Source organism: Lissotriton vulgaris, chromosome 2_2 (assembly GCF_964263255.1).
Source record: "Lissotriton vulgaris chromosome 2_2, aLisVul1.2, whole genome shotgun sequence".
In the NCBI taxonomy this organism is placed as follows: Eukaryota; Metazoa; Chordata; class Amphibia; order Caudata; family Salamandridae; genus Lissotriton; species Lissotriton vulgaris.
Window position 1 is genome coordinate 142063867 of NC_141688.1, and position 17255 is coordinate 142081121.

A 17255-nucleotide genomic window follows, 5' to 3' on the forward strand; every position below is an offset into this window, starting at 1 on the left:
GGCACAGGGTCAGACTGATTTGCATATAGCCATGTCTGAACTGGGGTGGCAGAGTGGGCTAAAGAACGGTGATGGATTAAACCCAGATCTTTTGACTGGGTGTGAGTGTTTGATTGATTCAGAAGCTCCGTCCATCACCACCCACTTTTGTACCGCTTTTGGCCGCCATAAGTGTGGCAGGGTATGCTCAGACATGAGTCCCTTGCTCACTTTGCCATTGGATTCAAGCAAGCCGGGCTGAAGACGGCTGGAATGCCAGAAACCAGTCCTCGGAAGCTTGTTTCCGGTCCAGGGAAGATATGGCTTGGCATTTCAGGCTGGACTGTTCCCATGAGGCACAGGGATCAGATTGATTTGCATGTAGCCATGTCTGAACTGGTGTGGCAGAGTGGGCTAAAGAACGGTGATGGATTAAACCCAGATCTTTTAACTGGGTGTGAGTGTTTGATTGATTCAGATGCTCCGTCCATCACCACCCCCTTTTGTACCGTTTTCGAGCAGTAGCAGCCACCCCCCCCTCACCCCAGCGCCTTGAGACCCTAGCTGGTCAGTAGCGCGCTTTACAAATGTTATTGATTGATTGATTGATTGATTGATTACAGGCTTTCAACAAGATTGCATTTACACCTGGCTTTGAAATGTATGAGTTTACCTTGCCAAGTGGTGTCACCCCAGTCCCACTATAAACAAAAATGGAGAGTAAAGGGATTTTATCCACCTCGGTGGACGGAAAGGTACTCCCAATCCCCTGGATAGGTAACTATATAACAAAAAGGAGGAGTACCACCATAGATAAAGCTGGAAAGCGATATTGGTGGGATGGGATTCTAATGAGGAAAAAGAAGTCCTTCTTTGTTGTTAATAAACCCCTCACTCACCGACATGGTCGGTGACATGCTTCATCATCGGGGCCACCTTGACAGCCGAGTGCCATCAAGGTGTGCTGCAACACCTGGGATACAGTGGAGCGGGTATGTGAGTGATGAATGTAGAAAAAAGAAATCAGTGAGTTAAAAATTGTCCTGGTATGGCTTATACAAAATGTTATTCTAAGACTACTGGACAATAATAAAAACAGTGTGTGTCGATACAGTGAAGGTTTTATTCTGACCAAATGTATCTGTGAAATATATGTGAGATGTACATGTTTCAAACCGTAAGGAAATTACCGGTTTTTCTTCAGGGCCAAAATAAAGGTGTTGGGTGGTCAGGGTACACTAACACCCTGCCATACCTGCAACCCTTTGTTCCCAAATAACAAATAGGTTGTTATAGGGCAAAGAAAAAGCAACCCATAAGTGGTTGCATTAAAAGCAGAAAGACCTGTGGAGAAAAAGAAATTTTATTTTAAGTCAACAAAACTAGTTACATGCCTGCAACGTAGTGAAGTGATGAATCTGCTCTTTCTGTGAATCATCCCACATCCATTTAAAACGAACTACTCAGGTGCGGTGGTCGAGTGTTGTTTTTCAGTGAAGTTTAGGGCTGATTGAAGACACACCTATCAATATAAGTGTGAAGGGGAACGAGCAAAGTCTATTCACTGCAAGTTCGTTTAGGCTATTGAGTGCGTGTCTAGGTATTACTCATATTTTAATGGTGCCAGGGATTACCGACGTGCTAAGAGTACAACTTGATCCAAAAAAGACACTACAAAACAGACACAACACATAACACATATTATAAATAAAACGTGCTCACTCCTCTTTAGGGGTTAGAATGCTGCACGGGATAAGAGGGAAGGGAGGCCACATTACAGGAAACGTATTCTGCAAATGGAAAGTTCAAATAGATCAGCAAAGTGCTGGGTAGAACGCTAATCCTCACCACATTTTTGGATCAAGTTGTACTCTTAGCACGTCGGTAATCCCTGGCACCATTAAAATATGAGTAATACCTAGACACGCACTCGATAGCCTAAACGAACTTGCAGTGAATAGACTTTGCTTGTTCCCCTTCACACTTATATTGATAGGTGTGTCTTCAATCAGCCCTAAACTTCACAGAAAAACAACACTCGACCACCGCACCTGAGTAGTTCGTTTTAAATGGATGTGGGATGATTCACAGAAAGAGCAGATTCGTCACTTCACTACGTTGCAGGCATGTAACTAGTTTTGTTGACTTAAAATAAAATTTCTTTTTCTCCACAGGTTTTTCTGCTTTTAATGCAACCACTTTTACCATGCTGAATAGCTAACTCTCTTTTTCACTTCCGTGTATGAGATCATATCCCCACGTTCCCATGACTACCCCCGTGAGCCTGAACGCTCCTCGTAATGGAGCTCTTTTGTAAATCTGTGTTCCGTTTCTAGGGCAACATCTGACCTTACGGGCCTCCATAGATTCCCTTGTGACCGCCTGACGTCATTACGTCACGGTAACCACGCCCACTCCAACCCCAATGCCGGCTACCTTTAAATACAGCTCCGCATTTGGCTCTTCACGGGCGTATGGAGGGGCGAAATAGGTATACGGCTGTAAACAGACCACTGAAACTGTAAGTAGATTCCGGCTGCACTAGAAAGAAACGCGTCCGTTTCTATTTGCCTTACCGAAGCAGCAATGTGGTGCCGATTAGCGTTCTACCCAGCACTTTGCTGATCTATTTGAACTTTCCATTTGCAGAATACGTTTCCTGTAATGTGGCCTCCCTTCCCTCTAATCCCGTGCAGCATTCTAACCCCTAAAGAGGAGTGAGCACATTTTATTTATAATATGTGTTATGTGTTGTGTCTGTTTTGTAGTGTCTTTTTTGGATCAAGTTGTACTCTTAGCACGTCGGTAATCCCTGGCACCATTAAAATATGAGTAATACCTAGACAGGCACTCGATAGCCTAAACGAACTTGCAGTGAATAGACTTTGCTCATTCCCCTTCACACTTACATTGATAGGTGTGTCTACAATCAGCCCTAAACTTCACTGAAAAACAACACTCGACCACCGCACCTGAGTAGTTCGTTTTAAATGGATGTGGGATGATTCACAGAAAGAGCAGATTCATCACTTCACTACGTTGCAGGCATGTAACTAGTTTTGTTGACTTAAAATAAAATTTCTTTTTCTCCACAGGTTTTTCTGCTTTTAATGCAACCACTTTTGGGTTGCTTTTTCTTTGCCCTATAACAACCTATTTGTTATTTGGGAACAAAGGGTTGCAGGTATGGCAGGGTGTTAGTGTACCCTGACCACCCAACACCTTTATTTTGGTCCTGAAGAAAAACCGGTAATTTCTTTACGGTTTGAAACATGTAGACCTCACATATATTTCACAGATACATTTGGTCAGAATAAAACCTTCACTGTATCGACACACACTGTTTTTATTATTGTCCAGTAGTCTTAGAATAAAATTTTGTATAAGCCATACCAGGACAATTTTTAACTCACTGATTTCTTTTTTCTACATTCATCACTCACATACCCGCTCCACTGTATCCCAGGTGTTGCAGCACACCTTGATGGCACTCGGCTGTCAAGGTGGCCCCGATTATGAAGCATGTCACCGACCATGTCGGTGAGTGAGGGGTTTATTAACAACAAAGAAGGACTTCTTTTTCCTCATTAGAATCCCATCCCACCAATATCGCTTACCAGCTTTATCTATGGTGGTACTCCTCCTTTTTGTTATATAGTCACCCCAGTCCCGTCACCACTCCATCTCGTCTGCTGTGTGGCACAACCATGAGCAGCATCTCTGCTGCTGCAGTGATTGGACTCATAGCAAGGACTCGTATCACTGTTGCAACCCGCATCGCCTTCAGAACCGCCGCTGCCAAATGCATCCTTGGCACATACCCTCACTTCTCTCGTCGATAGCAGCCTCGACTACAATGACGGACTCCGCATCGCAGCCTTGCAGCTCTTTGGGACTGATGCATTGCCCGACTGCACAGCGCATTCCTAATGGTGGACTTCGCATTTGAAGCCAAGTCGACATGTTCCTTGACATGTATGCAACAGAACCTAACACCGCAGCCTTACTGCATCTCTGAACCAATGCATTGCTTCAGCTGTGCAGAGCTTCCTCGACACAGATCCTTGCAAAGCTCCGCAACCAGGATTTGAGGTGCTTTGTTCAGTGGGACTAACTAGGTCCTGGAACTGGCCCGTGCTCCATCGCAGTCGGTCTGAACTTGTGAATTTGTCCCAGTCTGGTGCGACCAAATATGTATCTACAGTTGGCATTCTGGGTTTTTTGGTACTATTTTCTCTAAAAACTTTAAAATTCAATATCTCAGGTTCTACCAATTGGATTTTTGTCATTTTGGTATCATTCCATTTTTGTATAATGTTGTGGACTCCTTCTGTGATGTATTGTCACTCTGTTCCTGTTTGAAGTATTGTACAAAATATATTACACATTGCCTCTCTGAATTAAGCCTGACTGCTATGTTCCAAGCTACCAAGGGGGTGAGTACAGGTTAATTTGTTGTTTGCTTGTGTCTTACCCTGACAAGGATTGCGGTTGCTGCTTGACCAGGGCTTGCACTCCAGTCAACCAAAAACCCAATTTCTTACAATATCGATGTGTAAAAGCAATTGTTAATTTAAATAAATGTCAATAAGTTGCCGACCTTCAAACAGCCCTAACTTGTACCCCGCTTAGCCCATTTGGAGGATCTTGGGCTCATTTTATTCCTAATGGAATGCTCTACTCATTAGGAGCAGACTTCCACACCTTCAAGGCAGTGCACTTGAGGGATAGGGCTCCACTGACTCTCTGCACCAATTCTCCTCCTTGTCTTTGTTTCTGGGAGCAGAAGTGCAGTACTCTTCCTTAACTGCTTTTCTGGAGGTTTAAGGGGGCCATCATCACTGACCCGTTGGGAGACCCATTGTCACTGGGGTCAACTGAGGGCACAGTCCTTAGTCCTTTTTGGCATTAGGGAGTTTCTCCTTCTAGTTGTCCACGGCTGTCACAGGTCCAGCAGCGGTAAGCACAAAAACACCAACAGCCTCCTCCCTCCCTTGTGCAAGAGTTTTGGAAAAGGGATGGAGGGTTCTAGAAGCCAGGTACTCTTTGCTACTCCTAGGATGCAACATCACCTCTTTATCCCTGTCCCAATCGCTCCTACACAGCATGCTGGGACAGTTCAAGATGGTGTCAACCAGGAGTCACTCGTCACATCTGTTCTTTGGGTCTCAGCGGCACCCCGCTCTGACATCACTGCCAGGGTCTTTCCCACCAGAGGTTCAAAAAGGAGCCCCTCCTGTGTTGGCTCTAATTGACTGGGCTTCCTCGTTTGTTGAGCCTGGGTTGTCCCGAGCTTTGGTGCAGTGTGACAGGTAATTAACAGATGCAGATGTTTTTACCCCCACCCTTCCCTCCTTAGGAGCTGCAGTAAGCACAGCTAAAGACTCCTTCTGAATGGGGAGACCTTTGTGCCTGCTACTGAAGAGAAATGTTACTAACGTAGTCCAGTAAGGTGATAAAAGGCCTTGTTTCTGATCCTCGGCTGATCCAGAGAATTATGACAATCCTAAAGGACCCGTAAGCTGCGCAGATATCTTCTTGGAACTCTCTGACATGGGTTTGGCATTCATGTTCCACCCAATTTTAATATGTCACTGGACTTTGTCGGCTGAAGGGAAGTAAAACTTTCCCATGTAGTAGTAGTATGAGCTTTTTTCGATACAAAAAAATATCATAAAAGAGTATACAATTTACAAGGAAGAGTTAAAAAAGTTAAAAAAGATATTATACAACCAGTTTTAAGATAGAATATGCAACATACTACACTTTGCGTTTCTAACTTACATTATTTTAAAAAGCCATTCATATAAAAAGATACAGCTATTGAACCTGGGCCGAATTTTAAAAGATTAGAGCATTATAACAAAAACATAGTAGCAGTTAGATTGACCTTAAGACACTCAAAGCCCAGCTCTAATCTCATAACGCGATGGAACCGGTGGCACTGACTGACTTTTTTTCCAATATCTTAGCTCTTATCAGCCATGCACAACCTAAAAACTTGGCCACCCTGCAAATCAGTGTCAGTGAAGATGTGTCTGTAAACAGAATGCGTAGTGCAGCTCAATGGTTCATTGGGCCCAACATTTGGCAGACCGGCTTGAGCCACCTGGCTCTGGCTGATCTGTAGGCTGGGCAAGCGAACAGGAGGTGTGCAGATGACTCATTATGGTAGTTGCAACCCGGGCAGGGCATAGGAGTCGAATATAGCCCTCTCCAGGTAGCAATCACACTATTGATGGGAAGAGTCCCTAATCTCAACTTCAGAAACAGTTCCCTATCCCTAGAGGCCTGTATAAAGTCCAGATAGGGTTCCAATCTGCAGACTATTTTATTTTAAAAAAAACCTCAGTGAGTTTCCCTAATTTGGGGTTCAAGATCTTATTTTTCTGGACCCAATCCCAATAAACTCGCTTGAGAGCCTGCTTTGTCAGGGGGACCTGGCTAATCCAGGCCTCCCTGAGGCCTATATCTGTTAAAAGCTGTCTTAGGTCAGCAATCCTTTTAATCCTGCTGCCGGTATCTGCTAATATCAATTCATCCAGAGCTGCCGCATAGTTGGACAATTCAGCGGTCCTTGAATATGTGCCCAAAAAAGGAGGGGGCGCAGTCAAACAATGCCGTGGATGGAACTCCTACCCATATCATAAAATAAAGGTTTCAAGGGGGTTGAGACAGGAAGGGTAATAAGATCTCTCATGAATTTGTTTTCAGATTTGGCAAGCTCAGTGACGTTCTCGAAGCCCCAAAGTTTGGACCCATATAGAGCCGAAGGAAGTGCTTTGCCGTCATAGAGTGCAGGCGCAGGGGCTACTGGCCTACTTCTAGATAGATTTTGCTCTCTAATGAAAGCCCCAGAGACCCTCTTATGGCATAAGAGCATCTTGGCTAGATGGGAGCCACACCTCATATTCTTAGAGACAAGGATTCCCAAATAGTCAAAACACTCAACAGTGTCCAAAGGGGAATCATTTAGGGTAATGCCATTTCTAAAGCGTTTAGATGGGTTGATAGTCATAAGTTTTGTTTTTGATGTTTTAATTATCAACCCCCGAGAATTACAGAAGTTGCCACACCTGTTCAAGAGTTTCTGAAGACCCCCTGGGGATTTAGAGATCAGGAGGGTATCGTCTGCGAAGAGGAGGGTTGGTGTCTTCTCCCCGCCAGGGTCGGGCGTCTGCTGGATCTTGGCTTAAAAAATCAACCACCCCGTTAATATATAGAGAAAACAGGGTGGGAGCCAGAACGCAACCCTGGCGGACCCCCCTGTTCACCATGATCCTCTCTGTCAACTGCCCCTGAGCTCCCCACCAGATTTTCGCGTAGTTGTCATTGTGCAAACATTGCAAAATATCGAGAACCAGGGGTGGAATACCTAATTTTTGGAGGACATGCCAAAGTTTATCCCGGTGCACCAGGTTGAATGCAGTGTTCAGATCTATGAAGGCCAAGTACAAACTGCCTTTCCCTAAAATTACTACTTTCCAATAGATCATGAAGAATCTGAACACCTGGTCCATTGTTCCCACCTTTTGTCTGAACCCTGCTTGGTAATGGGACAGAATGCTCCCTTCTTCCATCCATTCACCAATCCGAGCAAGAAGGTCCCTGCCAACCACCTTCTGTATCACGTTGATTAAACTAATCGCCCTGTAGTTGGCAGGGTCCTCCCTGTTCCCCTTTTTGAAGATTGGAACAACCTCGGCTCCCTTCCAGGAGCCCGGGATGGGGGATCCCCTCGCTATTATGTTCAATGTCTGTAAAATAAAACAGGCCCAGGGCTTAGGGTCGTACAGGAGCAGGTCACCGGGAAGGCCGTCAGGACCTGTCGCCTTACCAGGGGCAATTCTGCTTATTGCTTGCTCCACCTCTTGAAGCTTAAAATTATCTGAGCCGAGATCAGCACCAGTGGGGGTCAAAGGGAAGACAGATTCTAGAGGCACAGAACATTCGGCACCCAGATACAGATTGGAAAAGTGATCCTGCCATTGTAGAGACATGATATGGTTAGGAATTGGGACAGTATTACCTCTAGACCTATTGTTAATTAAGTCCCAGAAATGTTTTGAATCCCTCTGCTTTGAGGCATGCTTTAAGTCCTGCCAGCGATCTTCTTCCCAGTTCCGTTTAGCCTCCGTCTGGGCCCTTGAGTTCTCCTTCCTTGCAATTCTAATCGCTGCAGGATCTTTTCTTCTGATTGCAAGGGATAGGGCCACCCTCTTATCTCTGCAGCCCTGGGAATACCAGGGGTTGGAAAGCCTTGCCTGGTCACGTCTTGGACCAACTTTCCCCTCGACAATAAAAAAAACCTCAATTTTTCAATAGAATCTTTATAGAACAAGTCGAGGTTGGGTTGGAGCCCCGTTTCCCTAGACAGCACCAAGAGTTCCTTGTTCTTAGTCTCAAAGAGTTTCTTTATGCTCCCCAATTTGTGTTCCTGCTCGGAGACTTTACACCATTTAAGACGCCTATTGCAATTAGTAGGAAGTACCTCTCTGGTAAACAGAACGGGGCGGCAGCGGACCTCAAAAGTAGAGGGCCGCCAGGCTTTATTAATTTTTACACATAGGGGATTGTGATCACTATCTACATTGGACTTAACTTCCATGTCTAGTAAGTCCAACCCTTGTGAGTACCAACGTCCCCTTTCATTTCAGCCGGAGGACTGGAAAACTGCAACGGACACTCTCTGGTTTGATAGCTCTCCGGACACGGAGGAGTATGCCTACAACGGAGATCGAGAAAGCTTCTCCTGGAGCAGTGACGCCTCCTGGAGTGAACCAATGACATTGAGCGGCTGAGGCGGTGAAAGTGAAGAAGAACCCGGAAGACAAAGAGCCAAGGAGTGCAAGAGAAGCGAGCCGAGACCAGAGAGGAGACTAGGAGAAAAATCCATAATGCTGACCCGAGGTTTCGAGAAAGCGAGGACCGAAAAAACGCCAGGAGCTTCCGGTTTGCGCAAGCAAATGACCCGTCCCTCCAGAATTCCTGGCAGTCATCCTCTAAGAGTGAGAAAGAACCCGTACACCGCTTTCTCGGTTTCCATGCCAAAGACAGCCTGTTGTACCACATAGGAGCAAACCATAATAACACCCAGCTCCTGGTCCCATTCTCATTTAGGAACTAACTCCTTTTCTTTTCACACTCTCACATTACGGCAGGATGCAAAGGTAGCAAAAAAACAGCCCAAATCATCCCACGACACTTCTATTTGCCAGGGATATTCAACGATATAAAGAAATGCTGTCAGGAGTGTGGTACCTGCCAGAAATTGAGCTCCTATAAACCACCCCCTGTGCCTCTACAACCCCTCCCTGTGATATGAACCCCCTTTTCAAGGATAGCAATGGACCTTATAGGAGGTCCCCTTCCCAAAACATGTCGAGGACATCAGAATGCCTTCGTAGTCATTGACTACGCAACCAGATATCCAGAAGCTGTCCCTCTGACAGCCCCCACTTCCCTAGCCATAGCCGATTGGCTGATGGAGCTCTTTACTCTGGTGGGTTTCCCTAAAGAGATCCTGATGGATCAGGGAACCTCATTTGCTTCCCGACTGATGAAGGAGGTGTGAAAGATCCTCGACCTACGACATATCAAAACATCCGTATACCATCCTCAGACCGATGGTTTGGTGGAAAGGTATAATGGGACCATCAAAAAAATATTAAGGAAAATGCTAGTAGTAGAGGAAAAAGATTGGGATCAGCTCCTCACACTGGCTCTCTATGTGATTCGAAGTCAGGTTCAGAGCAGTCTAGGATGTTCCTCCTTTGAGTTACTCTATGGAAGGCAACCTAGGACTCACTTGGACATGACCAAAGAAGCAGGGTAGAACGAGGAAGAAGAGGACACCCGCCATATCCTAGATTATACCCCGAACCTCAAGTCCAAGATACGGAAACTCAGAGATCTTGCTTATTCCCAGTTGGAAAAGAAACAAGAGAGACAAAAGCATTTCTATGGCAGAGGAAAGAAGTGGTGGAGACTGAACCTAAATGTCTCGGTCTTGGTTCTATTACCCTCTTCCTCGAGTAAGTTGAGAGCCGAACGGCTTGGTCCATATAAAGCTGTAGGTACCGTCGGTAGGACCAGCTATAAAATACAGATGAAACCTGGTAGGAAACAAACCTACCATATTAATCTATTAAAAAAATGGTTAGGTCTGCTTCCCACACCTGCCAGACTTACTATACCTAGTCCTACTACCGACTGTACCCTGGACGAACTGGTGATCAACAACGATCTGGAAGAACATGAAAGACGATCTCTAGATGCCCTGTTGTTGTCTTTCAGTTCTATATTCTCAGACCCTACTGTATACCGGCGGCTAGGAGAGAAGCCATACGAAGGGAAGTTCAGAGTATGTTAGGAATGGGCGTTATCCACCCTTCCCGGAGTGAGTGGTGATACCCTATCGTCATGGTGCCTAACCCGACGGCTCCATGCGGTTTTGCATGGACTTCAGAGCTCTAAACGCTATATCCAATTTTGACTCCTACCCCATCCCCAGAGTAGGCTAGGAAAAGTGCGATATATAACAACCCTCAATCTCACTAAGGGTTACTGGCAGGTCCCACTCCGTGAAACTGATAGGGAGAAAACTGCCGTTATCACCCCTGATGGACTCTACGAATTCACAGTCCTGCCATTTGGTCTCCACGGGCACCCGCCACATTCCAACATCTTATGAATCCGGTGCTCCGTAAACACCAAACGTGGGAGAAACACCTCACAGACCTCCAGAAAGTCCTGACTACTCTATCCACAGCCGGCCTTCAGATAAATTCCAAGAAATCAAGAATAAGGTTTAAAAAAATTAGATACCTAGGATGTGTTGGGCCACGGACTAATCGAATCCCAAGAAGAGAAAGTGCTGGCCATCCAAAACACTCCTTTCCACTCCACCAAATTAATAGTACGGGCCGTCTTGGGACTTTTGGGGTATTACCGCAGGTTCATACCACAATACTCAGAAATAGCAAATCCCCTGACAGAACTCCTGAAAAAAGGAGCTCAAACACGTACCCTGCTACACCCATTGGAGGAGTGAAAGAAGCATTCAGGTGTCTAAAGGACTCCATCACTACATCTCCGGATCTGACTTTTCAATGCAGTTTATACTCCAAACAGAGGCTTCAGAGCATGGCTTAGGGGCCGTACTCTCCGAGCGGGGTGGAACATCCCTTCTTCATAAGCAGAAAGCTATTTCTGAGAGAAAGGAAATATTCAACCATTGAGAAAGAGTGCCTGGCTATAAAATGGGCAGTGGATAAATTGCGATATTACATAGACGGGACACATTTCACCCTATACACTGACCATGCCCCTTTGTAATGGATGAGCTGGAACATGGGCCAGAATCCTCGCATAATATGATGGTTTCTTTGCCCTACAGCCTTTCTCATTCAAAGTTAAACATCGTAGTGGGTTAGACAACGGGAACGCTGACTTAATATCAATGGTTCTTCCTCTGCCCGATCGGGAGAAAACTAGGGGAGGGGTATGTCATGTGGTAGGCGTTCCCCCACATAATGAGCACCCTAAGAGAAAGAGTCCAAAGAGGAGTGGTGGTCCAACCCTTCTGAGAACCAACATCCCTTTTTCGTTTCAGCCGTAGGACTGGAAAACTGCAGCGAACACTGTCTCGTTTGATAGCTCTCTGGACACGGAGGAGTATACCTTTAAATGCCACGGAGATCGACCAAGCCCCTCCTGGAGGAGTGACGCCTCCTGGAGTGAACCAATGATATTAAGCGGCTGGGGCGGTGAAAGAGAAGAAGAACCCGGACAAAGAGGCAAGGAGAGCGAGAGAAGCGAGCCGAGACCAAAGAGGAGACAAGGAGAATAATCCCTACCACTGACCCGAACCTTCGAGGAAGCAAGGACAGAACAAACGTCAGGGGGTCAACGACCCTGCGAATCGCCCAGCCACGCTCCCGTAGGAGCGTGGCTCTAACAGGTACAGAACCGGGTTTCAGGCTGGGTGGGAGGAAGGAGAGGGAGCAGAAGTGATTGTGGAGTATCGGGCGAGTTGCCTCCAACCTAACCCTTCCTCCTTAGCTCACAAGCACTTCTTTCCCTTGAACAACCATTTTTTCACTGGTGATCCCACACTTCCCCTACCCCGTGGTGCAGCAAAAGTACAAGCCGGCTGACCTGTGGTTTTCTCTTTTATTTTCATTTATTGCTTTGGGAGCTGAGAACCGACCCGAGTGGAAGTCAGCCTCTGACCGCAAGAAGCCGACGACGGGAGGCTACGCTACACAAGCAGAAAAAGCCGGATAAGAAGCATTATCCACGAAGAACTCAAAACAACTGACACTGACCTCCCTAAAACGCTGTGTATACCGCAAAATAAAGCTGTGTTTGTCTCAACGTGAAGTGGACCTCATTTCTGACCTCTACCCCCCAGAACCCATCCCTCTACAGAGGCCTACCTCATTGATTCTTGCAGAGTCCCCTCTGCGCCATGCTACCTGTGCTCAATTACTAGGTTGTGAATGATGGTTGTCTCACATGCACAGCCCTCATACATGTGCAGATGTTCACGTGTAACCAGCAAAGTACCTCTTACACTGGCTGATTGCAGCAACCCTATTTGAAAAGGCAGACACTGGCGGTTAACACACACAGTCCATTTACCATGTGATTACCGTGGGTGACACATGTAGTGAAACTTACCCACGGTGAAAAGTCCAAACCAGCTCATCCAAAAAGCAAGCAATCTGTGTGTACTGAATGGGTGGAACCCATTTGCAACACATACTGCTGCCAGCTGAAAGTAGCGAAAGGATAGCTATCACTCATGGGTACTCTTACCTAGTCAGCCGTTACAAGTGGCAATGGGTTTAGACTAGACTCACCATTTGCCAGTTGTCCGCTACCACTGAGACCTTCCACTGGCCTTTCTTTACTAAGTCCACCCACCTAACTCAACAATATGGCCATCTAGCCCTGCAGGGAACCAAGACTGCACTAAGGCCCCTTCTGTTATTAGATAAGACATATCTAGGAAACTAACCACCCACATGGCTAGAGCATGTCTAGGCCCACCGTTGCCATGTGGCATCCACCATATCTTTGCTAGCAAGCGTTCAGGGCCTCATCAATGAAACCAAAACAACAGACATGTCTAAAATCTGTCCCATGGGCCACTGGTTGTTCCCTGTCTGGAGACTACACAACCCAGTACCCGCACCGAACCGGGTCACTACATAGGTACCTTTACCGGGCCTTTGACCCTCACTCACAGTAGTTACACTGAGATCTATTCTGCCACTACACCCAGCACAATCACAGAGTGCTCCCAGAACTCATCATCCATGAGCTCCCTCCAGCCCCCCCCCGGTTTAACAGGAAGCGCTGCTTGGCACTGATTGGGACATGCCTTGGCCCAGTCCCCTCTCAAAGCCCCTTCCCAACTTCCATGCTCTAAACACAAAGACTAATAAGGGGCCCATTAAGATCCCCGCAAAAGGTTCAACAGGTCACCTTGAGGCCCGCACTGGAACAGAGGGATGCTCCACCTGCAAAGCCCTTGCCTGGTGAACCAGCACATCTGAGGGGTCTTAGGGCAGCACCCTAGACTGTTGCACCAGAACTACACCATGCTGGAGTCTTTAGGGTTCAGTTCTCAACAGCTGCATGTTTGACAACCCAAAGCAAACCCCTCAGACAGAAGTGGTTAAAACGATCCGAGACTGAAGCACTTAAGTTAGGGCTCACCTGTCCACCATGGTGCCATTGTGGGAGCACCTGCCTTCTGAACACCTTCTCCACAGTCATCCGTCCCACCGGTACACCTAAAGTGCACTCACCAGAAGTCTGCCAGGTACAGCCCTCCTTAACTGCTTCTGCACCATCACACCATGCTGGGGGCCACACTCAACAGCCAAAACAATGCCTGGTGAGCCAGGACTATGAGGGGCTTGGGTCTCCCAGTAGCAGAAACCTTAGGATGTGCAGCTGTTATTGTTATGGTACATTTCTAAACAGACCAGGGGTGACACGTGCTGCCACAAGATAGGTACCTTAGATAGATAATTTGCTTGCAGTTTCTTTCCCCATTTGTAAAAATATGTATTGCCCATAGGCACCTTAACCCATAGACAACTCATGCATGTCTACTACCCCTCTGCTCAGAAGTATGTTCTTGAAGAATTGATCCTGGAGGGAATTAGTATGTTTGGGCAAATATTGCTAAAAATAAGACAAGATTAACATTCAATGTGATCTCTGTGCCTGTGAATTAGCATGAGGGAGATATTGCACCCAAAACGAATGGAACGATTAAATGTGTAGTTGTAAGAAATATATGGTTGAGGTATATTTTAAAAACAGGTTGCCAAAAACATTTTTTTTGCAAGTGCTTGCTATATTTTCCACATTACTGAAATGCATACAACTCAGCCTACTGCCTTTGTGAATGCTGAACCCATAGAAAACCTATACATAGGTGTTAGCCCTGTGCAAAGAAGACACAGAAAAATTATGTTGGTGGTCAAGGCTTGGATTGGATATGTTTCTACATGACGGAGACTGGAGGAAATTACCATGTTTTAGAAAAACATGTTACAAATCTCTCAAGTGTTTCCTACCAGCCGGCCAAGAGTGGCTCGAATGAATCAATAGATTCTTTAGGTCATCCAGAAATAGAAAATAATTAGGGCCTCATTTATAAGAAGTGACGCATTTCTGCGTGATACCAGCTATGCGTCACTTCTCAGTGCGCCTCCTTGCGACATGATTGATGCGTCATATTTACTGTATGACGCATCATATCGCAAGGAGTTACAGATAAGCCAGTATTTCTGACGTATCTGTATGGTGCAAAAGTGACGCCTTGCTGGAGTGTGTCACAAAAGTGACGCAACTTCCAGCAATGTGTCCTTTCACATCGGGCAAGCCCCATGTGAAAAGGCCTGCGTAAGTCTTACGCCTGCTGTGAGGCAGGCGTAAGATATTGACGCATTTGCACCCTAGAAGTTGAGCAGTGAAATCTGGTAGATTTCACGGCGTCACTTCTACGGGGCTTACTTACGTGGGAATGCCTCCCCTGCATACATTATACCTGACTCAGGTATAACGTAGCGCAGGGGATTATAAAGTGATGCATCTGCTTAGATGCGTCACTTTGTAAATAGGGCGCAACAGGAGGCATGTTTTACGCCGCAGATGCGTCACAAAAAGTGACGCAACGGAGGTGCAAAACTGTCGCAAGGCCTCATAAATAAGGCCCTTAGTCTTAATACTTTGCATGTAGTCTTGAGTTGGATATGTCATCAAAGAAACAGTGAACCATGTACTGTGTTTCTGTCGTTTGAGAAATGTAAAAAACTATGTTGAGAATTTGTTGAAAAAAATGAAAATGTCCACATTTTGTCATTATGTTTTCATATATAATGAGATATTAATATGGGATTTGGACCAATACATAACCCTGAATGTGCCAGAAATAACTATAGTTTGCAGCATGGGTGCGCAAAGAGGCCATTGATGGACCTTTGTCCAAATGGTTGATTTGCGCTGCTCCCACTAAGGGAGGGGGTCCCCAAATGCACACCGTTGATTTTCAATAAAGTTTAACTTGGATAAATATTTTCAAATTCAAATTTATTCTTTTTCTTTTTCAGTTCACTTTCTTCAGTAATGTTGAAGTATATTCTTTTAAAAAAAAAATGTGTTATATTGTGCCGAAAGCGTTTAAGGTCCTTGCCCTTCATCAGGGGGTTTTATCTGAAAACATAGAGGTAATATTCAGCATAGTGTGATTGGTAAACATGAAAACATATGAAAATTATGTGATACTATATGATTATGCACATAGTGAATGTTTTGTGATGTACTTACATTTTGTGTTGAAATCATACCATAATTTATGTAAACAGTGAAGCTCTGTTTGTTGAAATGTGAAGTGCTCAAAGTTTGCGGGGTCTAAATAAAGTGATAGATTATCTTTGCATGTGGGCATAGTGAAAATAATTCAAAACGCAGTGAAACTGATCAAAACTGAACAATGTTAGAATGGTGAAACTGATCAAAGTGAAGTGGTGTAGGTAGGAGGGTGATGAGGGTTTAACGTGATGGCGATGGAGTGATTGGTTACCTGAATCTGATGACATAGCTTAAAGTGCAAAGAAGTGGTGTAGTGTTAATCAAGAAAAACGTGCTTGTGATTTATTAGACTCAGATGAATGCCTGAAATAACTTACGAGGGGTTGTCTTCAGAACGACAATTATGTTATCCACCTAGACGGTCTAAAAAATTAAAAGTGAAGCATGTAAATGCATGGAACTCGAGCGTGAAGCAGCTGTTCAACCTCTGAAAGGTATTATAGCTCACCTTGAATTGGAAAATGACCAGTACAAATTTCTCCTCCCAAAAGGTGTTTGCTCCGCTGCCAGGGCGGTTTGAAATGAATAGTCCGTTTGTAAACATAAGTAACATACTAACCCGGAAGTTTGAAGTCATGTGATGCCTGGCTGAGAATCGAGATAGTGAACGGACGAGACCTGTAGCCCGTACTAATCCACCGGCGATACCAAGTGAACTACAGATGTGTGGAACTAAAAAACAGACTGAAACTTGTCAAACGGTTGGGCTGGGATACCAAGGGTGTATCTGGTGAGAAATGGTGTATCAAGTGAGGGAAATCAGTAAAATAAAAATATATACTTCTTCAGTTAAATACAGGATCACTGTTCCCATTAAAATCACGGTGTATAATTTATGGTGTAGTTAGCAACATCATGTACATTTTTAGAGGATGATAGACAAAATTAATGTGTGCATAATCAGTCTGTGAAAAAGAAAACCATTTTCATAACGGTTGAATTTATATAAAACAACTTAAGTCCAATCTCTTATTTAGACCCTTCGATTGACGATATTGATATGATTTATCCAGTAAACTTCTCTCTGTAATAGGTACTGGGTATTGTCTCTTCCTGGAAGAATAGGTACTCGCTCTAGTACTGTAACTCTCAACTGGCTTGAATTGTGCATCATTGAGTTGAAGTGGACTGCCACCGTAGATTTATGGTTCCTCATCTGGGTGTTACTCTTGTGTTCAGTCAAATGAGTTTTAATTTTGGGTTTAGTCTTCCCTACGTAAGCATATCCACAGGGGAATTTCAACATACACAACACGTTTGTACTGTCACATGTGGCTGTTACTCTTAATTTTATTTGAGTCCCTATTGATGGATGAGGAATATGATTTCCTTTTATGATAGCATTGCAATTCTCGCAATTCATGTAGGGTAGGGTACCC